Source organism: Desmodus rotundus, chromosome 9, assembly GCF_022682495.2.
Source record: "Desmodus rotundus isolate HL8 chromosome 9, HLdesRot8A.1, whole genome shotgun sequence".
Taxonomy (NCBI): Eukaryota; Metazoa; Chordata; class Mammalia; order Chiroptera; family Phyllostomidae; genus Desmodus; species Desmodus rotundus.
The window spans coordinates 89,562,700-89,588,807 of NC_071395.1; the positions used below are offsets into that span (position 1 = coordinate 89,562,700).

The following is a 26,108-nucleotide window of genomic DNA, read 5'->3' on the forward strand; positions in this document are numbered from 1 at the left end:
AAATATTGGAAGTCGTTTTTGGTTTTCTGCAGCCATAGGGTAACTTCTTTCACTTCTGTTTTTGGAGTGTGAGCATATCACCGTGTTGTCTTCCTGAATACATTATACAATATGGCCAGTAATGGTCCCTAGAGTGAAAAACAACAGCCCCATTAACTGAGCACCTATTATATAAAGATGATATATGAAGCAGTTATGCATACACTGTGCTTATGATAACACATGATGTGAATATCTCCACTATACAGATGAGGAAACAGAGGCTCAGGGAGGTTCAATATCACCTCCAAGATCACATGGCTCAGAAGTGACAGAGGCAAAACCTGAACCCAGGTCCAAATGACCCCAAAGCCTAACCTAATGCTGCTTCCCTAGAAAGAACATTATAATAACATTAGAAGACATTTGAAATCTTACATCCCTCCATGCTAATTCAAGATAGCAGTTTTGGGAGGACAGTGCAAGGTCCCTCTTTCTGAAGACGGACTCTGTGTCTGACACCTCTTATGTAGCACTGGAGACCTTCCAGCCACTGCTGTAGGGGCCGGCTCTGTGAGTGCTCCTTGCAGCTCCCAGCAGGTGCAGCCTGACAGTGTCTTGTCTCGGCTGGAAGCTGCCCCCTCTCAGCCCTGGCCCAGGGCATCTTCTTCAACACCCATTCGGTGTCAGGCCACTGACGCTACACCTCTGCCCCCATCCTTGCTTTGGTCCCCGAGCCTCAGGTTTGCACCCTGAGCTCACACCCCCACCCCCCAACATATTCACATGTGAGCTTTTGTCTCAAGTTCTGCTTTCTGGGGAATTCTGGCCAAAACAAAGTCAAATATTTTCTTTATCTAAACTCCCACCCAAATATAGAACATCTTTGTCTTCTGAACCACACAGGTGCTGGGTGCAGTAGCTACATGGAAAGGCCAAGGCTAGCAATCCACCATTTCCATGTACAGTTCTGTGTAACAACCTGGTTCAGGGCTGACATTTCCCACTGACTTCTAGCTACTCTATGTCAGGGTATATGCATCACCTTTGCAAAATTTAAAAACAAACAAACAACTTCTCCCTATGTTTAGGTGAATGCATAAGTCGTTAAATGGCCAGCTGAGCCCTCCCACTCCTTTGGCTTAAGGGGGGATGTTTCTGGTGGGGACAAGAGATGGGGGCTGGGGTCAGCCCCTGGTGGCCGCACAGCTGACCCTCCATCCTAGAGTTAGAATTGTGCCCCAGGGTGATTCCTCCCAAGCTGGAGATTGACTTTCTCTTGCTGGGGTGGAACAGCGGGCCTGGTGGTTGGAAGCAAGGTAGCAAGGATGGCAGGTGATGTCAGGGTTACCGGGGAAGTGAGGAGGTAACTGCCCTGTGGTGTTCTCCGTGCTGAGCATTGGGAGGGCCTGCGAGAGGCAAGGCACAGAGTAGGCGGGGAGGCAAATGTGTCTTCCTGCCTAGAAATTCCACTCTGGCTCTGCTCCGCATCGATGAGAAGCCACTAGTCCCCAAACAGCCCACAGAATGACAGAGCTTTGAGACATTTATATTTAATAACCTCAGGTCTCACGTTTTAACTAGCAAAGTAAATAATGGACATCACTCTGCTGCTCCATGATGGCCAGGAATTATTCGCAGGAGCAGCGACCCACTGAGAGATGCCCTTCACTAAAGCCCCTGAAGATGTCCCTCAAGTAGCCCTTCCCACCCCTGCTACTTAAGGGGTGAGGTGTTCTGGTGGGGACTAGAGACGCCTCAGATCTCAATGACAGTGGCAGTCCTTCCCATTATTAACAGGTTTTTATTTTAGAAGGGAAAGGCTGTCGAGAGTGATGCTCTCCCCACCCCATCGTCTCAGAGAGTCACCTGTAGTGGCACAGGATGAACAGAAAGGGCTGGAGGCTGCATCGTCTCTGCTTATTCTCCAAGAGGGTCTAGGGGAGGGGAAAACCCAGGAGTTGAGTGTCTTTAGGAACTCCAGTTCCATGGTCACACCTGACCTTGTCATCATTCACAGTTGTTGTTCTGTGAACACCTCGCCTCCCCCCTCCCACTCCGAATGAACTCAAAATCTGGATCTTCTCTCCTGCCCCCACATGTTACCTCCCATCCATCCCCTCCTCCTTGGATTTCCTTGCATCTCCATCCAACATAGAACCCATGAGCAACCCCCTGCAGTTGGCAGGACCCCAAACTGTTTTGTGCTTCTCCAGTTCCTGTAAATGCCTGAGTCGGGATTCTGCTCCTGAGCCCAGCTGTGGAGCCCCAGGTAACCATCCATCCAGCTCTGTGGTCCTGGGGCCCTTGGGGCTGCCTAGAATTCTCCCTCTCAACCTGGCAGCTCCCTCTCTCGTTTCTCTCAGGGCTTTTCCAGTTCTTCACTGTTTCCCTCAAAGCTGCTGTTATCACCTCTCACCCACTCTCAAGAGATGACTTTGCTTCTCACTTTAGAGCTAAAAAGTAGAAGTCAACAGGCGGGAATTTCCTCAACTTCCTATCATTGACCTATGAATGAATCCACACCCATACCCATTCTTATCTGCGTCCACCTCCTCTTGGTATAAGAGCAGACACTCTTCTTGCCTCTGGCTACTCCTCTGTCCCCCTTCTCTCCCAGCCAGCCTCTTCACTCTCTTATCTTAGCTCTCCTCCTGGGGAGCCCCTGCATTTCCAGCCCTACCTATACTGCTATTGTCCGTGACCCCAAAAACCTTCTCATTTCCAAATTCCAAGGTGTACTGTTCAGACCTCTTCTAACTTGACCCTTCTGAGGCATATGTCACTGTTGACCACTCCCTCCTTCCCAGTCTATTCTCCTTTGGTGACAAAACTTACTTTTTTTTTCTTTTTTTTTTTTTTACCACCTTTCTGGTTTCTGACCACCTGTAAACATTAGTGGAGTTTTCCAGAGGTCATAAGTATCTATTCTATGTCCCATAGCTCCTGGGCTTACTTTGGTGGAAGCCTATGCTGGGCTATCAGTTTGTTGGTCTTTCTCTACTAGACCTAATGTCTGAAGTTCACCTTGTTTACACTTTTTAAACAAGTACCTTTATCTCCATCCCCCGTGCTTATCACACCGCCTGGTACTCAGTCCTCAGTGACTGCTCATTGATGGTGCAGCTTGTGGCACCATGGATTCCTAACATTTTTTAGATGTACAGGTGGATCAACTTTTTTTGTTGTTGCATAATTTGTAACCATTTCTCCCTTCAAAAGTGCAGTGCAGTGTCAAAAAACTGAATTAAAAAATCTTAGAGCATTTTTTGGTTTAGAATTTCGTGAGAAAATAGGAATTATCTTGAAATGTCATAATTGGGAATAATGCAAGTATACCAGAACCTCTGTTGGTTTAAGCTGAAGCCTGGGTTGTAAGAGAGACTGGGGTGATGGGTGGGAGTAGGGGGGGGCAAATGCCAGAGTAATAACATGGGCTTGAATTTCTATGACTTCTACCTCTACTGTAGGTGGAAAAATTTACTTTGTACATGCTGTACATATAGAGCAGCTATTTGAGGCACAAAGTAAGAAATCTTGTTCAATATCTGAATAGCATCACAACCCCTGACCTTTGTCATAGGTCTCTATAATGAGTCACAGATGCCAAGCTGCAAAATCACTCTTTTCATTTGTAAGTTCAAAGTATATATATATATATATATATATATATATATATATATATATGTATATATATATATATTCATATATATTTTCTTTATTTGATTTTAGTTTCATGCCAGCCCAAGGAGGCAGAATTATTATTATCCCATTTTATAGGTGGGATAAAGGGCTCAAAGATATTTAATTATATAACTTGCTGAAGGTGAAAGAGTGGTAAGATATAGCAATGGAACTTCAACTTCAAGACAGTGCTCCCATATTACACTGTCTTTTGATGAAGATTAGTGATATTTGCTTCTTTTGCCTTTTGAATGTATCTGTCCTGTTTCTGGCAGCAAGAAAGGGCCTTGTGACAGGCGCTGGAGCAGAGCAGTTGGGAGAAGCCTGGTCCTTACGGTCATGAATGCTGTCTCTTAGCTGGTCTGAGATCTGGGACACATCACTGTCCTGTGTGAGCTTTGGCTTCTGCATCCGTAAAGTGGAGAAAAATAACAGCCATACCTACCACACAGGGATATTGTAAGGTTTTCAATGAATTAATGTATGCAAAGGCCTTGCCATAGTATCTGTGCATTATAACTTCTTAATAGGCAGGCAGTGTTAGTGTTATGTTATATGTTCATTTATTTTTCAAAGCATTCAAATTCCTCACTTTTTAAAAAGAAGGGCTCTTTCTAAGTGTTCATTATTGGACCTTATTGGCCTCCAGTTTGAGGTGAGGTTCACAGAGTTTTAATTAATCTAATAATTACGTAGGGCTGGTGTGGGCAAGGAGGTTGGTGGGCACTCTGAGAAGCACACCACCATCAGAGGACCCTTGCAGTGGTGTAGCCCCCGGGGCCCATGGCTACCCCTTCTCCCGAGGCGGGGATTTTAAGATGCGGCTGAGCAGAGTCTTGGGCTCTTTCTCCATTGATAATTGCCCTTGATGCATATTTCCAGACATCTAAGACTGGAGCCCTCTCCTGATGAGGCAGGAATTCCTTTTCCTTTGGGAAAGGCCAAGGTTTGGCAAGGATTGGTGATCCTGGTGCAATGTCCGGAAAAGGCAGATCAGTGTGTGCGGAGCTGCCCCTGCAAACCCAGCACTCACCAGTTATCACAGCAAAAAAAAATGGGTTGTTGCGTGGAGCCATTCATTCCTTGTAGAAGGGGCTGGGGGGAAGGGGGCTGACCTTGGAGTTGAGGTCAGTGACTTCTGGGCCAGATGTGTGTCTGGAACACCAGGATGGGGAGAGGAATGTGGCTGGCAGGGTGGGCAGAGCTTGATGGCATTGGAATGAAGCTCCAGAGGGCAAGGCACCCTCCTAGGATTATGACTGGGCCTGGTGACGGCAATGAGGAAGGGTGTGTTTGCCACTAAGATATTTAAGCATTGTTTCACGAGTCAGAGAACAAGGCTGGCTTATTGCTTCATCCTAGGCTTTCAAATTCAGTTCTTAGCGTGACCCACTCAGGGTACTGTTCTGAATTTCTCAGTAGGTGACCTCCAGCCCAACTAGCAAGTCTCTCAACCATATTAGTTATTTTGAGAATAAAAAAGACCTTAGCTTTACTTCTGGCAGTTGAATTTGAATTTCGTTACTATGATGGACTTGAAATGTGTACCCGTATGCCTCTTGCACACGTACATTAGAATCACCTTAGGGGAGGGGTGTTGAAAAATTCACATTTCCCCAGTCCCATTGCACAGACAGAGAATTGGACGCTCTAGGGCAGGACCTAGGAATATGCTTGTTAAAATTTTCCAGGGTGAGGCTGCGAATGTTCCTTTTAAAGCCAATGTCTGGGATTTGACGGGAATAGAGGTATCGGACGGCCTTCTAAAACCCAAAATTGAGTGAATTTGCCCAGTGGCAAACCCCTGGTTCTCGGCGCCTCAGTTTCTTCCTCTGGCAGGATCTGGTTCTGTCTCCACTTGTTGCTCGGCTGCAGGACAAGGAAATTAATAAGTGCAAAGAGCTGGATAAAGCGGTGCAGCCTTGTTGGGAGAGAAGAGCAGCTCTTACTCTTTCCACCTGGGTCCCTCCAAGTAACCCTGCAGCCATCCACCCCTCTCCCACAGCTCTGTGGGCAGCGGCTCCTTTAACAGACCCGACCAATCGCCCGCCCATTTCCGCGGCTGCTCCTCAGCGCCCAGGTAGGGGCTGGATTGGCTGGGCCTGGCGTGCAGCCTGCTCCGCCCCCACCGCTCTGTGGCTGCCGCGGGCGCTGGGCGGGCCGCCGGCGGGGCGGGGCGGCCCGTGCCCGGGATAGGGCAGACGGCGGGACGGCGGCCAGAGCCTGAGCCGGAGCCACGGCGGCCGCGGAGTATGGAGGCCGGCGCAGTACAATGAGGCAGCCAGCGGATCGGGGTGAGCGCGCTAGGGTCGGGTGGGCTGTGGAGGGAGCGCCCGTGAAGAAGGCCCGGGCTGGTGGTGGTCTGACCCCATAGGGTCTAGGGTACGCTCTGGAGACAGCGGCCGTTGGCGCTGCGGGGCATGGGGGGGAGCGGTTGGGGGATGTTTGGGGAGAGCCCAAGGCCCCGCCCTGCTGTCACGGCTCCGGGATTGACGCGGACGCCCACTTGCGACTCCCCCCGCGGACCCTTCTTTCTTTTGGGGCGGTGTGGGGTGGTTTGGGTTTGACCTGGGCAGAGGTGCTCGCTGTCCAGTCCTAGCCTGCAGTCCTCAGGCTCCCCGTTCTGGGCTCCGGGCTCGCCAGGGCTGGGGAGAACCGTCCGCACGCAGACTAAGAAAACAGCTTGTAATTTTATGAATGGGGCCCCGGGTTCCTGCCGCCTCCTTGCCCGACGTCGCGAAATGTTTGGAAGTCGAGAACCGCAGTTACTTTTACGCGGATCTGTCAGAGGCTGTTGGCGCCTCGGGTTGTTTTTCTCCAACTCCTGGAAATCGCGGGTGGCTGTGGGGTGGTTTGCATGCCTTAGACATGAGACGGCGGCGTGCCGAAAGACGGGAATCGGAAGGTTAACAAGTGACATTGGGCCGAGGCCTAACGCCAGGTGTCCTGCCCCAGAGCGCGGGTGTGACGGTGGAGGCTGTGGTTGCTGGTGAGCACACGCAGGAAACGCTGGGAGCGGGAGAAGGAATGAACAGCAGACTTAAGTTGCACCGTGCACACTGCCCAGAAAACGCGGCTGACGTGGGAGTTGGTGGAGGGGAATTTACCCTTTTGAAAAAGGTTTTTGGAAAACTTAGCCCCTCGGTGGGTTGATGGTTACTTCATCGGTTGTTACGGGTTATGGGTACAGGGCATCAAATGTAAAGACAATGTCTGTTTCCACCCTCGCTCTTTTTCCCAAAGCTATGAAGTACTTTGTCGCTACATTTTATAGATACTGCACAGGGAGGAACAGCGTGGGCACCGTGAAGGCAGGGGTGGTGCCATATTTATGTTTGAAGTCCCAGGCCTTGACACTATGGCTGCTCACCACAAGAATTGAAAGGTACCAGCCTCTTGCCTGTTTTAATGATTTTCATCCAAGGACTTACAGGAGTCCTATCAGGAGCCAGATGTAAGCTGGAAGGTAAACAACGAGTGACTTTTGTATGGAAACCATAAGGGAAAACGGAAAGGCAAATAAATGATCCTTGGGCTCCGGGTTAGGGAGTGTCTGAGGAATCTAGGTGTGGGTTCAGAGCCTCGTGACACAGTGAAGCTTATCTCATAGGAAGTGTTAGAAGAGTGGAACTGCCATTTCTATTAGCTCTTGCCCAGCCCTCAAACTAATGACTTTCACATTCTTCCAAAAGTCAGTGGTTGGTCCAAGCTTATGGAAAGCAAGTAAGCCTCCTGAGGTGATGGGGACGGAGTGGGAGTTTTGCTATATAGTTCTTTCTTTCCCAGGGGCCTCTGGGAGTGTCAGTTAAGGCTGGAGCAGGGGTGTGGAGGGGCTCAGGGTGAACTCAACTTGCCTGCACGTTTATCTCGAGGAAAAGGTGCTGTGTCTGAGAGGAAGGAGATGAACAAACTGACTCGGGTTGGAAGGTGGTGGCAATGAGACAACTGACAAGTACCCCAAGGGCTGGGATGATTGAGAGGGAGGGCAAGTTCAAGAGTTTGGTAGGGTGGAGTGTGCTGGGCCTCACTGAGGTTTGAAGAGCGAGTAGAAGGCCCTTGTGTGAGAGGATTGTTTGTTTATTAGCGGTTATATTTTAGACTGTCAGGGAGAGAAGCAGGAAAGACTAGGCTTTTAGGTGGAATAAATGTATAGGATGTTTTGGAGTTTGGGTCAAAAAGAAATTGCTTGTAGTAAAAAATATTCAACTGATTATTATTGAGAGTCAGGTGTGTGCCAGAAATTGCAAGGCATTGTGGGTTTGATGGAGGGAAAGGAAAAAAAAATGAGTTGAGAGTTTGTTTCTACCATATGATTCACCTGCCCTCCAAGTCAAAAGCTGTCATCTTCTGAGGATTTTCTGAGGCTTTAATGAAAGAAAGGAGAGAATTGCATAGATTATTACTTAACATAAGAACAAAACAGAGTAGCAGCACAATTTACAACATCCAAGAGCTGGAAGCAACCTAAGTGCCCATCAGTAAATGAATGGATCAAAAAACTGTCCCTCAGGGTCTGCTTTCTTCTGTCTAATCCTCCTTCTCTCCTGAGGGTCCTCCTTGGGAATTGTTGAAGTCACGGAATATTTGTTCTTTGATTCTGTCCCAAAGCAGAAGCAGAAGGTGGCTAGTTTATGTAATTTTCATTTACTTATTTACTTATTATGTAGAGAAGAAGGGGGAGAGTGAGAGAAGGAGGGAGGGAGGGGGGAGGGAGAGAGAGAGAGAAAGAAAGAAACATACATTGATTTGCTTTTCCACTTTTTGATGCATTCATTGGGTGTTTCTTGTATGTGCTCTGACCTGGGATTGAACCTGCAGCCTAGACTTACTGGGTTAACTCTGCAACTAATTGAGCCACTTGCCCAGGGCCAGAAGGAAGCTAGTTTAGAAAAGAGAGCATTTGTTGAAATACAACTTTGCTACGTACTACTTTTGTTATACCCATACACGCACGCACACACACACACGTGCACACACTCACAGGGTCCAGCACAAATAACGCCCCCCTTGTTTTTATTACAAAATGACAAGCATGTAATTCTGTAACATAACAATATCACACTCAAGCACACCATATGACATTTTAGGTGAAATGTTCAAATTGCTTCCCATCTCGTGTGAGACATTCACATACCCCACCAATCAAACTCAAGCAAGCCCTGTTTCTGCTGGACCCTATCTATCCCCTCTCCAGCCCTCAAGCATCCCTCTAATGGAGCTGGCCTCATTTTATCGAAGAGGAAACTGAGGCTCAGAGCAGTTCATTAACTTGCCCAAGGTGATAAACTGGTTAGATGGCGGAGCAAGAATTTCCATCTGGGACTCGATTCTAAACATGCGTTTTCTTAGACCACGCTTCTTTCCCAGAAGAGGAACGGCAGTTTATTAGAGATAGTCTTTCACAGTGTCTTCTTTGGACACCTGAAAGGTCAGGTTCAGAGGTGTTTGGAGATTTGCTGCAGTTAATGTGCTTATGGTAGAGCAAGAATTAGCACCGCATGTCCTGCCGCTGTACCCGGTGCATTTATGGGTAGTTCCTGTGGCCATGGGGAGATTGGAGTGTACTGCTGTGAAAAGGGCAATCAGACTTACCAGGCCCGTATCCAAATGCTTCCACTTACCAGCATGGTGACCTTGGGCAAATTATTTTCTCTCTCTGCATCAGTTTCTTTATGTGTAAAATGGGACAGTATTCACATTTCAACAATGCGAAGACAGTACAGTTTGTCATGTCTTAACATTTCTGAAAATAAAAAAGAGTCTTACAATCTATGGGTTCTTACAGTTGTAGTTGTCAGATGAACTACGGTAGTACATCTATGTCTTTATAGGTAGTTGTGGGGATTTCACGAAGTCAGTCATGTGTCTGGCACATAAGGAGCACCAAATAACAGTGATGCCGTGGAATGACAGAACAGACGGTTAAGTGGCAGGTGGCTCTGGGGAGCATCTTGTAAGATTTGCTACTCGGAGCCCAGGCAGTGGTCCATGATCTGTGGGTCAGAGGAATGTTTTTCCAATTTGCTGGGAGCTCTGTCCTTTGGCTGACTCTTGTCCCCGTGAAAAGCATTAACTTCAGGAGCTAACGAGCCATGGACAGACAGCTCCCTCTGTCCTGCCTGTCCGTTAAGGTCTTTATCAACTTTAAATCCCAAGTTAAAAATAAAAATCATTATAAGAAGATTGGAAACCTATGCCAATGTGAATACTCTTCCATGTGAATTTTAAAGCACCTCAAGGTTATATACAAGACTCTGTGTTACCCCTTCCTAAACTGCTTAATTGCCTTGTGTGAAATGGCTAAGAGACATTAATCAGAAGGATGCTAGGAGGTCATGAAAGTACCAAAGCCCCAACTGGCCTTGGGTGAGGTAGAGAAAGCACTGGAGTTGGCATCAGGCGGTGCCTAGGGGTTTCACCTGCTGCCCTCTTTCTCCCTGGTGGTTTATCCCGTTACTATGTGTGTTCTTGGGCACATCGTTTCACTACTCTGGGTCTCCAGGGTCTCTTTTCCAAAATGAGGACTAGATTTCTTGGTCTTCTCCCCCCACTCTCTCCAACACAGTGTCATAGATTTTATGTGAGCTTCTGAATCTGAGGCTATGAGAAGTTAAATGGCTGAAAGGAAATCATTCAGTACTCCCAAAGTCTCAGTTGGATGTTTGTGATAATGCTTTGTAAAGCAAAACAACAGTAGGCAGGTGATAATATGAGTTAACTGTCATTTATGGAGAGTTGCTACGTGCCAGGCACTGCTTCTCCTTTTAACCCTCACATCCCCCTATGAGTAGTAGATACTATTGTCAATCTTATTTTAAGATGAGGAAGCAGATTCAGAGAAGTTAAGTAACTTGTCCAAGATCACAGAGCAAGGACAAGGGCTTGCAGGTGGACCCTGCCTCGTCTTGGAATCTTCTCAAGCCATGCACCCTGGAAGTTTTCCCAGTTTAAAAAGTAAGATTCTCCCTGCTTTGAGGTCACAAATTCCTAGCCTTTTATTGTGTACTGACACTTGTTTAAATTCTGAGTTCTCAATAAGATCTGCTGTTAAACCTAATGAATAACCCTTACGGGAGTTGCAGAAGACTTGAATCCTTGAAAGTCTTTTTTTTTTTTTTTTAATTTTCTTTTCAGAGAGAGGGGAAGGGAGGGAGAAAGAGAGGGAGAGAAACATCAGTGTGTGAGAGAAACATCAACTGGTTGCCTCTCACACATCCCCAACTGGGGACCTGGCCTGCAACCCAGGCATGTGCCCCAATGGGGAATAGAACTGGGGACCCTTCAGTTTGCAGGCTGGTGCTCAATCCACTGAGCCACACCAGCCAGAATCGAAAGTTTTTCTTTAGTGAACAAAAGCCATAGGCCAGGTCACTGTGAGCATAAGTGGGACTGTTCTGGGGAGAATCTAACCTTTGTGTATTGAAACTGGTGGGCTTTGTGTATTGAAAATACGTGGGCTTTGAAACAACCAGATAACCTTTGCCCATTGGATTTGCCTGCATGTTGGTTCTAAGGACTCCCCCTAAGAAGATGATTGGAAGTAACAAACTGAGTTTCTCCCAGCTTATCCTAACAGTTGAGAACAGCATAGGGCAGGAGGAGCTCTCTTCAGTCATAAGCTTATTTAGGGTTTAAGATTTAAATCCACCCCTTGGATTGCTCCTGCAAGTAACCCTTCAGAATCACGATACGCATTTTATAAGAGTTTCATTTCTCTTTTGTTACTGAAAGCTGACATAAGCTGGCCTCTTCTCTTATTCATTTCTGAGTCCTTTATTATGGATAATGCTATCTTTTAGGCAGTGTTCCTAAAGCTGGTTATATTTATCATTTGCTGCTTGAAATAGGGAATTTAAAAACCTTTTCACTGAAAAGTACTGACTGAAGAATGATTATTAATCTTTCAACACAAATTTAAGTGTCTTCGGGAGGCAAGCATTGTGTTTGGCATTGGAAATCCAGTGGGGAGCAAAAAGAGGTGTTCCTGCCAGCACATAGTGCATTATCTAGTCTAGACAATAAATGAATCAACGAACATACGCGTTGTATATGTTAAGTTGTGATCTGTTTGAAATCTTCCTCTGAAGAAAAAGAACAGGGCACTGAGAAAGAATAAAGGAAAGGGCCACCAACTGGGAGTGTTGAGAAGAACATTTCTGGAGAGGGAGTGACATGGGGAAAATATGGCTGCCATGAGGAGGGACAAAGAGGAGGAGGGTGCAGATGGGAAAGGCAGGCACACGTGTCACAGGAAGAGCAGCATGGGGTAGAGGTGAAAAGCTGGGGTCATGAGCCAGATGCTTGAGGGCCTTGGGCATTTCTAAACCTCTTGGTGCCTCAGTCTCCCATCTCTGAGTGACTGTGAGGATTGAATGAACTAGTGTCTGGGAAGCCCCAAGAGCCTGGCATGCATAGGAAGGGCTGTGGATAAGGGTTAGCTCACTCCCAGGCAGTGGGGAACTCGACCTAGAATGGATGAGCTTCTGTCTTGATCATCACTTTATCATTTCACATGCAAGGGCTGAAGGTAAGACTAAGATGGCTAATATGCATGTCTGCTGGGGGCGTTCTAAGGTAGCCCTGGCATTGGACGGTCTGCAATGCGCTGTACTGGAGGTGCGCTTACTGTGGAGTCTCAACTCTACCTGTAGGAACCTGTGCAGTGGGTGTGATGACCGACTGAAACATGGGTCGACCAGAAGCAGTTGTTCCTCTGCTCCTTCCTGCAGTTGTCTGTTTTAATGTTTGGATATGGAAGGTAGATTCTTAGCCTTCTTTTCTGATAAGAGGCAAGCAGAGGCCAGTGGCCTTATTACCAGGTGATCAAACAGAGTGACTCAGAGCTGCTACGTGCAGTACCTGTGTGAACCCTGTCTCCAGTGTAATTTGATGTGTGGTGCTTGTCACCTGGAGGAACAGCCTCACCTTGGGATCACACAGGAGAACATCACAAAATGAATCACTGGCTTTGGTTCTTTGGTTTGGCTTGGATGTTCAGTAAAATGCTATGAGCCTAGCTTTATCAAAGTTTATAATTATCCTGTAGCATTTATTAGAACTGATCGAATTTATATATAATTGCATTAGTTCTCTTATAAAAAGAAACTTTTATTCTGGAAACATTTTTTAAATTCACAAAAGTAAAGAATAATTAACCCCATGTGTCGATCACTCAGTTTCAGTAATTATCAACATTTTGATAATTTTGTTCCAAGATAGTTCCACATTCAAAGCCTTGTTGGTGGATTTTCTCACACAGTATAAATGTATCTTTGGAATATAAAATCATATGGTAGAGTGGTTCCAGAGGAAAAAACATTTCTGCATGTTGCGAAGTACAGGATTGGTGGTAGTTAAAATTCAGAATCTGAAATGAACATTTCTTACAAGCCCCCTATAGACTTGCTAATGAAAAGCAGACATAAACAATTAGAGCGCTTTCAGTTAATTTGTGTATTAACTAAATATCGACTGTACTGGGCAGTGTGTAGGATATATATATATATATAAAAAACAAGACAGTTTCTGTCCACAGTGACTTGTAATATGATGGTCCTTTTCTTCCCCACAAGCAATCACAAGGTTATTTTCAACCATTTCTAGCAAATTAAATTTACACAAAGCCCAAACTATGAAACTGACTAAAAAGTGGTATTAGTGGTATAAATTAAGTTCAAATTACAGCATTCACTTGTAAAATCAAAGGGACATAGTTAATATGTTGCAAGCCTCGTTATAACTTTTGTGTATTTTTTAAGTGGAAATTCAGATCAATGGTGCTAGAACCCTGTGGCCGCAGCTTGGTGGAGCTCTGTCCAACAGACCTTTCCGTCGTGTCGGACGTGTGCCTATCTGTGCTGTCAGTCTGGCCACGTGTGCCTGTCGAACGTTTGAAACTGGCTAGTGCAACTGAGAAACCGAAGTTTTGATTTTAATTAATTTTCATTTAATTAGCCACATGTGGCCACATTGGACAGTGTAGCTTCAGGGTTTATAAAACCCATGAGTTTCCATGATCATATGGAATCCAGCCCAAGCTAATTTCAGCAACAAATGAAAGAGCACAATTCAAATGTAGTTCCTGAGCTGAGTACATTTGAGAGACAAGGAGTTTGATTACATAGAGGGAAGAACTGCCTGTTGGGTTCATAATCTTCCCGTAAGAGCAAGGCCTTGGTGGTTCAGTGACCTGGAGAAGTTAGATTGCATGCCATGTCTCCTGGGGCCGAGGATGTTATGAAATGAAGAGTGAATCTCCTGAGTGCAAAGTGCTTGTGTTGCTTGTTGCGTGGCGGATCGTCCCTAAGAGGTAGAGAGGCCTCTGTTTAGTGGCTGGTATGAAGGTTTCAGGAGGTAGGATGGCCCAGCTTTGGGAGTTGGACTCACTCACTGCCAGGGGGATTTAGAGGCTCAAAGGAGAAATGCCGAGGGCCTTGGTCATTTCTTTATCCCCAGCATATAGTAGACTCTTGATAAATATGTTTCAAAAATGGATGATGGTTTTTAGGAATAGATGTAAGAGCAAATAAGCACAGCTTTAAATTTATCTAGAAATTCTGACAAATAAGTGCCAAGGGAAATTTACCACCATGAGCTGCGGATTATGCACCGCCAGTGTTTTCTGCCAGGGGAAATTGACATTTCTCTTCACTGAAAATGCAAGCTGGCCTTTAGGCCTCAGTGAGCGTTGATTTTTATCTTTAAACATCTCTCGAGTGGTGTCATTCTTTCCAACTTCAGTGCCACCACTGCAGTCCAAAGGATCGTCTCTTTGCTGGGAAGACAGCAGCCGCCCCCCCACCCCCACCTGCTCTCCCCACAGCTACTTCTTCTCCTTTCTAATCTCTTAACCCCACCTCAATCAGAGCGGTTTTAAGAATTCCAATACGATCATTTCCTGCCTTGCTCAAAGCCCGATGAAGGCTTCTTGTTGCTCCCGGGATAAGGGCCACATTCTGAACCTGTTCTGAAAAGCTGTGTGATCCATCCACTCCTACCTTCTGCTTCTACCTGGGCCCGTGCCTCTCTCCTCCTAATTTATTATCTTCCTGGCATCTTTCTGTCCCCAGCTGGAAGGGAGCTGGCCTTTTAGGAACTGAACCACCTGCTCCTTCTTTGGGAAGTGGCTCCACCCCCTCAACTCACTGCCTGTTTCTCTGGTCCTTTATAATAAAGCCCTTCTCACCATTTTTTATTCCCTATTTGTTAGTAGACATCTGTTTTCCCCCTTCCTCCACCAGGGCAGGGACCTTGTTGATTTTGCTCATCACTACATACCAAGTACCCAGCATAGTATCTGACCCATTGCACAAGCTCCTTAAATGTTTGTTGGGTGATGAATGAATAAATGGATGTAAGCACATTAGAAAACAAGGGGAAACTTGGGAAATGCAATTTAAAATTTGGGTTAACTAAAGGGATTGAGTAGTTTTCAGAGTGGAATAACTCAGGAAGGGATGTAAGGGGGGAAGAAGGAGTCCGTGGGGTTTTACAACATTGGAGCTGTCCAGTGGGTTAGAGCTGCCTTACAATAGGAGCATGTTCTGGGCCCCTGACCCAGACTTGAAAGGCTTCTGCCCACCAAGTTATAAGGGTGGTCCTCTTGTTTGGACAGGCTTCCTGTCCCAGCCTCAGGAGGCATCGTTCTGTCACTGAATATGTCTTCAGTAGCATGGGGCTCCAGTTTGAGATCTCAAGATTGGAGTCTTACCTCTGCAGCCCACAGTCAAGGATGTAGTAGTCTTCTTCCCTTTCTAGAAGGGAGGGATTCTGCCATTCATATTTCTCTCTCTCTCTCCTCCCCCTCACCCACTGCCCTCAGTGCTATTAGCAAACCAGAGTACTCCGCCCCTGGGGGGTGTTGGGCAGGTGTTTGTTAATGGCCCTCAAGAGGCCCCCAGGCAGCAGTGGGAAGGAATTCTGGTTGCACCTTGGTGGGGAAGAGGCTTTCTGCTGCCGGAGAACTGAGGCAGCTGTGTTTACACCTGATCCTGCAGCTGGGGAGACTTGTGCTCTTCCCCAGGCCAACTTGTAGCGGAGGGGAAGAGCCTGCCAGTGCTCTGGAGGTCTAGGAGGGTGGCGTGGGGGGGCCCTCATAGGAGACACCTGGACCTTCATGGGGAACTTTGAAGTTCTAAATAGGAAATGGAAGGACTTGAGGCAGAGATGGTGGTTCACTTTCTTCTAAACGTTTTGTGATTGTGATTCTGGAAGAGAAAATTGATATGGGATGTCACGAGCTGGTTTTCTAGATAATGTTTCTCTTGTTTGGTTTTGTTTTGGAAGGAAGGAACTGGTTCTCTAGACCAGGGCCTTTGGTAACTGAAGAGGAGGTAATTCCTGAAGACCAGAGTGATGTGTTTTCTAGTTAAGAAGGCTTTAAGCTGAATATTAAGGGTACAAAAGAGAAAAATATACAGGAAAGTTACCGAACCAGGTATTACAGAGACTGTGGCTTTAGGGGTGCCCGGGGACTCTCTGGTAGAAATGATCACCAAAGCTGGTTGAGAACACCGCTGAGGGGAGGGGGTCAGGTGTCTGTAAAGTCATGCCTGAGGGCGAGCAGCTAAATGCCTCGGTGCACTGGACATCTTAACAGCACAGCTAGGCACGTGTGACCTGGTGGGAGGTTGGATGGGAATGGAGCAGAGTACTGTGGGTGTACCTGGCTCCAAAGGAAGACCCTAGGAGAGAGTCACTCTCTGTGCCCTGATCACGGAGGGCCGATGGAAAGTGTTTCAGTCATGATGGGAAGAGCGGGGGTGGGCTGTGTCATTGTAGGGCTCTGCCCGCCAGCCTGGAGGGGCGATGATTTTTTTTTCATAGAAATATTTTAAAAGAGGACCCCTGGCAGGTGTAGTAGACCATTCAGATGTTTGAGGGAAATTTTATTTAAAGTGGACGATGGGGGAAATTCTAATCCTAACTTGCTGAAAATTTTACCTCTGAGGGAAGTGTGTGTGTCGGGAGTGGAGCTGCTTGGACCTAAGGATGACAAGCAAGGAAAAGCTGGTGGACAGGGAGGAAGGGGCAGAGCCATCAGAGGGCAAGGGAGCCAGGAACTGCAGCCCAGAAACTGAGCACGGGCTCAAGCAAGCCGCCCGTGTCCCCCCCCCCCCCCCCCCCCCCCCCCGTGCCCGCTCTTAACCACCAGTCACTGGGCTGAGCATCTTCCACCTTATGTTGTTTCCTTTCATAAAATAATGGACCTGCTCCTCATGGAAGCTGCAAGAGGAGCCATCTTGGTGTCCTCAAATCCAGATGCTGTTAGCAGTGACCTCTTGAATATTAGCCTATAGCAGTGACTAATTCGATGTGGGCCCTCCTTGGCTTCCCATCCTGTACTTGTGCTGGGAAGCCTGACGGGAGCTGTCCTCAGGGGATGCTGAGCTGCTTTCCCTAAGCAAGAGCGAAGTGGAAAATCAGTCAGTACTAGAAAACCCCTGGGAAATGGGTTGCTTTTGTTTTAATTTCCCTGGGTAGGCTAATGTCTGTGGGGATATATGATGAGTGGTGTTCAGTCCTGATGGGTTAGGCTAATAGTAAAGCAGGAGCATTCATTTTTTTGCAAAGGCTGAAACTGCCGACAGAAATGACTATTGATCATGCTCCGAGCTGAGACTGAACTCATTCGACCCACCTGGCTTTTTCTTGAGGCTTCACTGTGATCTAGAGGCGTGTTGGCAGAGGCTTAATATAGCCCGAAGTCAGTTTTATTTCATGAGGTCTGGTTTGTGGTACGAAAATCTTATGGAAGGGAAAAATACATTTTGAGTTTCTGAATTAGGTGATAGAGTTGCTTTGGCAGCAGATTGCAGCAAATACAGGGCCTAGAATTTTTTTGGCCAGTTCGTCAAGAGGCCCTTCCAGTGATATGAATTTATAATGCCAGAATGTTTGTCTTGAAAACTAAAATATAAAGCATGTTTAAAATACATTTTTTTTTTTTTGACACACAGCTTAGAAGAAGTCTTCCAGAAATTGCAGGTTTAACTACTTCTAAAACCTAGTTCTACAGTGGCCTGATGAGAATTTTAGCCATTTTGTGTTATCTGTCAGGACTGATCCATTCATTCAATTTCCCTCCCAGAAGCTCTGTCCTGCTTCTGCTGAGCTCCCCTCTATGGTGCTACAGTGGGTACCCTGTACCTCTTACCCAACACTGCTGAGTAAACACAGAGCAGGTGGGAGCTGTTGATTGGCTAATATTGAGTGAGAAGGGTGCTTTGTAGCAAGCTAAGGGAAAAAAGGTGTTTTGGGGGATTTTTTTGCCACCTTTTTCTATTTTAGGAGTTTATTTATACAGGTGCCGAAATTGAGATTTAAAGTGGGAATGAGCGGTTTTGCAGCAGTAAAGCAGGGGCAGGTACGTGGTTCAGCCCTGTTGGTTCCTGATCCTGCCTGTCACTGTAGGGTATGCATCGCTGTCTCTCAGTGGCCCTGCCAGACAAGCAGGAAGCTCAGAAACTGGCTTCAGAAGCCACATACATCCAGCCACTGTGATGATTTCAAGCCAAATTCTTTGAGGCCTGAGAAGGGGCTGATCAAATAGGTCATCCCCACACTGAGTTAATACCAGTTGGTTATCCACCGTTCCCTTGCACATTCAGCAGATGACGTTGCTCAGAAGACAGTGACTGTGCCTGGGGACTATCACTGGGCAGGTCCAAACTCTTGCAGTGAAAGTCAGTCTTCTCTGAATCTCCTAAATGAAGTCCTTACCCTCTTTGCCATTCCTGTTAAGGAAGGTCTTTGAAGAATCTTAAAACAAGTACTATTTGAATAGCACTAAGCATGATAAATTATTAATTATAAATGGTTAATTAGGTTATTTTTTCCCAGATTAATACTGTGTAAGTCATTGTGCCAGTTTTCTTTTCTTTTTTTAACTTAAGTAAGCACTTAAGTATGTTTTGGAATTTTATTGTAGAGCATCTAGAAAGCAAATGGCTCTTTTCCTGTTAAGATCTTGGCACTAGGAGCAAAAATACCAGTGAAGCTTTGGGAGGCACTAGAAGACCATCATCTTCCCGAGCAGGACTGCACCCCACTCTCCTGTCCTGCCCAGACTCCCAAAAGACCAGCACCCAACATCCAAAGGTGTAGATCAAAACTCTACCCCTCTTACTCAAAACAACGTAATGAGTTCTTGAAATGAGGATTTCTGATCTTGGTGGGGGCAGGGGAGGGAAAAATGTGTCTTCTCTCGCAAATTCAATGTGCCATCTCATGGGAAAGTGTGTATGTGCGTTTGGTGGGGACTGTGGGGTCTTTGATCTTCAGGTTTTCAAAAAGCCCTTGGAAGAGAAAGGTTAAGGAAGAACTCCAGCTCCAAAGTCTCTTGTGCCTCCCTTCTAAAAAGGTCTCAAGGCAGCTTTTTAGAAGGGAGGGACCAGTTAGCAGTAGAGAAGACCCTGGAACGCAGACTGCAGGTTCCTGGCGGTGGGAGTCCGTGCTCCCCAGCCTGGCTTCTTCTCGCAGACTATCCCTGGGTTCCTGAGATTCTCTGTCCTCTCTTTCTACTGGACCCTCTCCCTGCTCAGGTTTCCTTTGTGGAAGAGCATTGGATAAATTTGGCCTCCAAGCCAGGTACCCGTGCCGGGATATTCCTTTGATCAATGCCTTAATTGCCTGCCCCCGCCCGCCCAAATTCTCACAGGGTCTCTCATATCATTTTCCGTGGTTTTATCTCTTTTTTTACTACCTTTTCCCTTTTTCTTCTCTCCCTTAATGCATTCTAAGTTAATTTTTTCCCTGTCATTGGCTTTTCTGTTAGGTCTAGTGACTCTTGTCTGCAGCCAGAAAGGACCCAGGGGCTGGTCCTCCCAACCCTGTGACTCTGGATGTAGATTCTGCCCCTCCCTGGATTACCTTGGATGTGAGGGGATGGCCTCAGCTCACCCCCAGTCCAGAAGTCGTGCAGCCTCCAACTGGTCAGGGGCACACATCTGGCCATCGCTGTCCCTGGCCTCCTCCTTTTCTCGTGTACCTCACGAGTGTCCCACGATGGTGAGCTCTGCTCATGAGAGTACGATTCTGTTTCCTGTGCCTTACTCCAGTTTTACCAGAGGCAGAAAAGACAGAAGCTACTGCTTTCAGGAAGTTTGTTTTTCCAGGGGCAGGCCAGTGTATAAGACAACGCTGGTGACAAATGTATGTTATTACAACAGAACCCTGTTAACAGAAATTTAAATTACAATAAAAAATGATCATCTTCTACTTCATAATGTAAGCTTCTTCCCCTCTCTGAATTTCTCCTCCAGTGCTCGGGGGGTAGGGGGTCTGGCCCTGAAAGGATTTTGGAGGGTTCGTTAGCCCTTAGCCCCTTGGCAGCACACACCTTCACGCGAAGGTGGGAGGCCTCTGCTTAGGAAATCAGATCTCTTAATTGAGGGAGCCACCTCAGGAGCTGGTAACGCAAGCTGTTGGTAATTACAAAAAAACCTACTGTGAAATTCATCTAAAATTAATGAAGAGCCAGCCTTGTGGGTTTTAAATACAGAGGGAGTTAAGGCTTTGGCTGTCAATTATCTGAGGGTAGATTATTTCTGCCAGGCCTTCAGCCTTCACTTCCCCTTGCTCCCCATTGTGCCTGTGGGCTCCCTTCCCACTCCAGTCTGTTTACATTCTTCCATCACTACCCGTTTTAATGGGGAGCTACTGAAAAATGCAGAGCATTCCCAAGTTAATTGTTCGGGATTATCCATTTTACTTTCTTTGCTATGAAAACAGAAGTGAAATGTCCGATGTATTTAAAGGAAAATAAAAACAGGTGGAGAACAAAACGTGGGAGTGAAAATCAGCTAGATGAGTAGAACATGTCTGCTTTTCCTGACTTTGATTTTTTTTTTTAAGGAGCATTGTTTAACACTTTGGGCGGGGGGTGCGCACGCACACATGAGCCTTTGAAGGTCTCTGGATCAGCACGTACATATCCCATGATGAATAGTTAAGGAATTTTGAGGCTAAAATCTTTACTGCTTTGGTGACATTTACTTTATAGGCATACCATCCCCTGATTTAATAGGAAGGATGTCTGGTCTGTATGTGCTTTTATGTGACTTGAAAAGGAACTAACTATTCCATTTAAGTAGATTTCAATTAGGATAATGGCTTCGAGACATCTCACAATGGTACATTTCTTAGACTCTTAAGATAGAATTGTCAAATTATAGCAAATAGAGTTAGAAATTATTTTGCAATTTTCTCAGCAGAAGGTAATTTCTCGTTGTACATCTAGTCATTCTGGAAATAATAGCGTAAAGGTAACTTTTTCTAAAACTGATTATTTTCCAAATACAATGGGTCCTTTTGCTGTAGAAGAAATGGTAGAGGAAGACTGTTGTTCAGGGGAACAAGCAGAAAACAGTCATTTTCATCCTATTTTTGGACTCTTGACCACATTTTTGAAGAAAGACCCGAAACTGCCATAGTTGTGGAAGAATATTGGTAACTGGGTAGATTGGAAATGAAAACGAGATTTTCAGAGTAACAAGGTCCCCTCTTCCGTGGCTTGTAGCAACAAAGGACATGTGATTACAACAGGCCCAGCAACCGGGGTGGGTGGAACGGTAGGATATTTAAATTTGTATTTTATGTAAATTTCCATATTATAAAAAACTCATGGAGAGCAAGAGTTTGTCAAAACAAAAAAAATGAATTTTGAAAAACGGGAGGGGAAATGTACTTACAGGGTGTTGAAAAGCATTTAAATATCAAGGACACAGTTTGTTGAGGGAGCCAGAGAGCAGTGGGAATGGTGACTTAAGGGTTACGTTTTGATGCAGAAATGCTTAGTCAAGGAAAACACCTGCCTGGGAGAAGAGTTTCTGTGGAGATGTGCCCTGCGTTTTGAGTGATGTACTGCAACAGTGGAGACTCAACATTAATATTGATTTTTCTTAGGAAGCTGGATAAAATAATGTGTATCTGAGAAAAAATGGTAACTTATTATGAAGTGTCAAAGCCTTGTTATGGAAGTGCCAGTGTGCACGAGTCCAAAGCAGATTCGAGAACCATTGTCCGAAGCGCAGACCTCCCTGACTTGCCATCTTGATTTCAGGGGCTGCGTGCGCAGCCATGGGGTCCAGCGGGCTGTCTTTGGGTACCCCGGGAATGTGAGCAGTCCACACCCACAACAAATGCTGGCTTCCTAGTGTTCATCCTGGGCAAAAGTGTTTGGTCCTAAACCCTTGCCAATGTGATTGAAACCTTGCTCACCAGGGGTGGCTCTGAGAAACGTGGGTTTCCCAAAATAACCCAAGGAATAAAGCCCTACAGCCCTTAAAGGGTGGTGTTTTAACTTCTTTTGGGACTATACCTTTGTGAGCTCTGACCATGAATTCTCAGAAAACTAAATGTGTACATGCAGACCAAATTTTGCATTCATGAGGTTGTTAAGAATCCTTCATTTATTTTTATATATTTTTAAAGATTTTGTTTATTTACTTTTAGAGAGGGGGAGGGAGGGAGAAAGAGGCAGAGATACATCAATGTGGCCTCTCACGTGCCCACTACTGGGGACCCGTCCTGCAACCCAGGCATGTGCCCTGACCGGGAATCGAACCGGTGACTCTTTGGTTCGCCAGCACTCAATCCCCTGAGCCACACCAGCCAGGGCTGAATCCTTTATTTAAAACAGTGAGATGGAAGACTTTGAGGAGAATGTTAGAAAGGAGTTTGCCGCTTTTGCAGACACCGTTTTTCACTGGAGAGTCAAGGCTCTTGTTTAGGAACATATCTCGTGGCCTAATCCACAGTAAGATATAGCAGGACTGGAGTATGCAGCCAGGCCTTATTTTTTTTTTTAAGATTTTATTTATTTATTTTAGAGAGAGGGAAGGAAAGAGAAATAGAGAAACATTGATTGGTTGCCTCTTGTACCTGCCCCAACCTGGGACCAAACCCTCAACCAAGGCATGTGCTCTGACTGGCAGTCGAACTGGTGACCTTTTGCTGCAGGATGACACCCAACCAACGGAGCCTCACCAGTCAGGGCCAGGCCTTATTTTGAGAGAGTTACACAGTCTGAGAGTCGTGCTTCCAGAATGTGCAACTCCCCACTCCCCTCAGGAGCTGGGGCCTGTTATGTCAAGCACTTTGTGGTGAAGGGTTTTTTTTTTTGTCCGAGGGCAGTTCTGTTATGTGTATTTGAAAAAGCGATATCAACTCTGCATTTACTTCCCTGGTTATTTATATGCTTTTCTCCTCCAGAGTGAGAAGACTGATATATAGCCTTTGACCTAGTGGGGTTTTAGAGCCTGAAGTTCATTTGTTAGATGAAATTGCTAGTTATAAAGGAAGCATTCCATGCTTTATTGTGATAACGTGATTTCCAGATTCTCCCACCTGAGAATGAATGTACGTTTTTAAGAAAGCACCTTGTGAAAACTGAGTATGTTGGATGCGTATCCTGCTTTCACATCCTCTGCTGCACTCTCCAGGAGGGCTCACCTTGGAGAGAAACCAGGAGTGGGATGCAAAGACAGGACCGAGCCACACTGGTCTAGAGCCTGGAGTTCTGTTGGTGGCAACAGTTCTTTGATTTCTACTTCAGAACCTCTGCTAGATGATGACTTGCAAAGGAGCTTTTATTTATATCTCAGTACCATCAAGATCTAAGAAGGCACCACTACCCAGGAGTCCCTGCCCCCTGCCCTTTTTTCTGAAGGATTCTTTTCTTTGATATAGCAGCTGGATTGGAATTTCATTTTCCTAAAAGAAACACATTTGCCCAGCAGAAACAACAATATTCAGAGTGGTTCTGTGACCAGGAGAGGTAGGTGCCATGGCCACAGTACTCAGGGAAGCTTATGTTCCTGGAAGGGTACTATTAAATAGAGGTGATTTGAGTTTTAAGTTAGAGCTCACTTTATAGTGTAATAGTAGCAGTAGTATTATATGTTACATTATTGATCTAAGATGGCCGATTTCTAAAAATATACACAACTGTAAATGATAGTTTATCTTTTGTACTAGAGGGAATTTTCTGGAAAAAACCAAACAAGTTACTTAGGTATTGTGTGCAACATTTGTTTGTTTGTTTTTTTAATTTTATTTTTCAATTATAGTTTACATTCAATATTATTTCATATGTTTCAGGTGTATGGCATAGTGGTTAGAAAATCATATGCGTTACAAAGTGTTCCCGATATTTCTAGTATGTGGAGTGTTCATTCATTCATTCATTCAGCCAAAAAATATTTAAGTGCCTACCTACTCTGTAGAACATTGAGGACACAGCAGTGAATAAATGAAGTTTCTGTCCATACAGGGGTGACAGGCAGCAAGTAAGTAGCCATATAACTCAATATCAGGTGTAATATTGTTCTGAAAAATAAAGAGAATAAGGGGTGGGGAGGCTGTTCTTTTAGGAAGAGGTGGTCATGAGAGTTTTTCTGGGAGGGAGACATTTGAACTGAGTCCTGACATTGTATTTACTACACCAAATTTTGGGGACCAATAATCATCTCTGGGGCCATGGACTTCAGTGGCGCTCCTTTGCAGAGACTGATTAATTTGAATGACCTTTTGAGGAGCCGGGACTTTGGTGTTGGTGACCTTTTGAGTGATCAGCCTTATATGGTTCCAACGCCCTTTTTTTCTCACTGTCAGTTTTCCTATGGCAAGAACAGAAGGAGAGATGAAGTTGCTGCTGGCCTCTTGGCTGTGCATCAAAGCAGACTTGAGCCTCTCCCTGCTCTCCCGGTTGGTTTGGAGTCAGGCCGCTGAACTAGCTTACTGACAGTATGCTTGTCCAGTCTTTAAAATGCATGCACTGCTCTTCGTCACTCCACACAGGTCTGACAACCTGAATGCTTCCCTGGAATGGTCATCACATGCAAAGGCCAGCTGACCTCTGCTTGGACCCAAATTCCCAGAATTCTGCAGCCTGGGTACAGGGAGAAGAATTGCAGCTGTTGGCCTAAGACTTTTTTCCTGAATGTCATTTTAAAGCATGAATCTCAACATTATAAAATGATCTTTTAGGAAGCAGAATACTCTGCCAGCGATGCTGCCACTGTTCAAAACATTTGTTCAGAATCTGTTACTCAGCCCTGCAGGCATTCCCGTTGCCCCGCAGTCCCCGGGTATATTAATAACCAGTGTTCGTATAGGGCTGCAACGGACAGACCCATTGCCGTACATCTTCCTGTTATCCTCATGACATCCTGCTGTTAGTGCTGCCCCCTTGTAGACCAGGAGCTGACTCTGCACCAGTCAAGGGAGGAAGGGAACTAGCCATGCAAGAAGCAGCCTGTACAGGGGCTCAGGTAGAACTCCTTTCACCCCACCCAGAGGCCGTGAGAGAGCATGGTTTACTTTTCCCATTTGGAAGATGAAAATCTTTCTGAAGCTTAGAAAAATTGTGTAACTTGCCTGAGTTCTTCCAGCTGGGGAGGGCAGAACTGGGTTTGTTCCCAGTGCGTGTGAGTTGTAAATGCCTGTTCTTTCCACCCTGCCAGGCGCCTACCTCATGTGCCCGAGGCCACCTGCCTCATGTTCCCTTCTTTTCCTAGGTATCTCCAGCTCCTCCTCCTTCCTCTTCAGGGTCATCTCAGCCATTTTTGGCTGATAGGAGCCAGTGGCCTACCTGAGCGTGTGCCTGCAGGGTGTCATGGGCCGGGCTATGGGCACACGTTGCCACTGCCACGTTGGGAAGTGCTGCTAAGATACCTGGGAGGTTAATAGACTTTAAAACGTGTTGACAAGAGCTTTATACATAGGTGTGTGTGTGTGTGTGTGTGTGTGTGTGTGTGTATGTATATCTTTATAGAGGAAGGTTAAACTCTAATCCCTGTAGCATATCAGGCATTTGTTTACTATTTTAAACACTGTATAATTGGTGTACTTACTAGTTTGTGTTTTTTTCTCTTCAGTTGTCATGATTTCATTGCCTGTTGCCCCATTTCTATATAGTGCGTATGCTTGAACTTGTAAGGACTACGTAATGTTTCTCGTTAGCTCACATAGAATCCTTGGTTGACCATTAAGTTGTTAAGCTTTTGCCACCTGGCAAGAAATGTATCTCACAGTATTTTTTTCTTTAGGAAAATATGTTCTGGGTTTGACTTAAGAATAAGAAGTTTTTTAGAAATTTTTTTGTAAGTTAGAGTGGCTTATTCACCATTGTTTCAATGGATTTTGGCTGGAAGCATGCAGTAGATACTTGATGGAAAACAAACATTTGTTTTTTTCCAGATTGAAGTTTACATTTTAATCTGAGTTTTATACGAAATTATACCCAACCTTATAAAACTCTTTTGGATGTGATTTATATATCTAGCCAGGTAAAACTTCTTTAAGAAGCTGAAGCAGAGAGGATTGAATTGACAAAGACAACTCTTTAAAAATTAATATTATCTTGAGGCTAAGAATATAATGCAGAATTACAGGTGATCGTAAAAAACTTTTTGAAATAAACATCCCAACATGCGACGTGGGAC

The 26,108-nt window shown here is 45.6% G+C and overlaps 1 protein-coding gene across 5 annotated transcripts in view; it reads left to right on the plus strand.

Moving 5' to 3' along the window:
* TEX2 (testis expressed 2) overlaps positions 1-26,108 on the plus strand; it is a 124,429-nt gene that overhangs the window by 25,478 nt on the left and 72,843 nt on the right. For 3 of the 5 annotated variants that reach the window (XM_053910721.1, XM_071219328.1, XM_071219329.1), the window contains exon 1: positions 5,831-5,957. The exons of 1 other annotated variant lie outside the window; for it this stretch is intronic. The gene's annotated coding sequence lies outside the window, so the exon portion shown is untranslated. Of the gene's footprint in view, positions 1-5,830; positions 5,958-6,937; positions 7,049-26,108 lie in introns of those variants that run through there. One more of the 5 variants, XM_053910722.2, reaches the window with a different exon arrangement.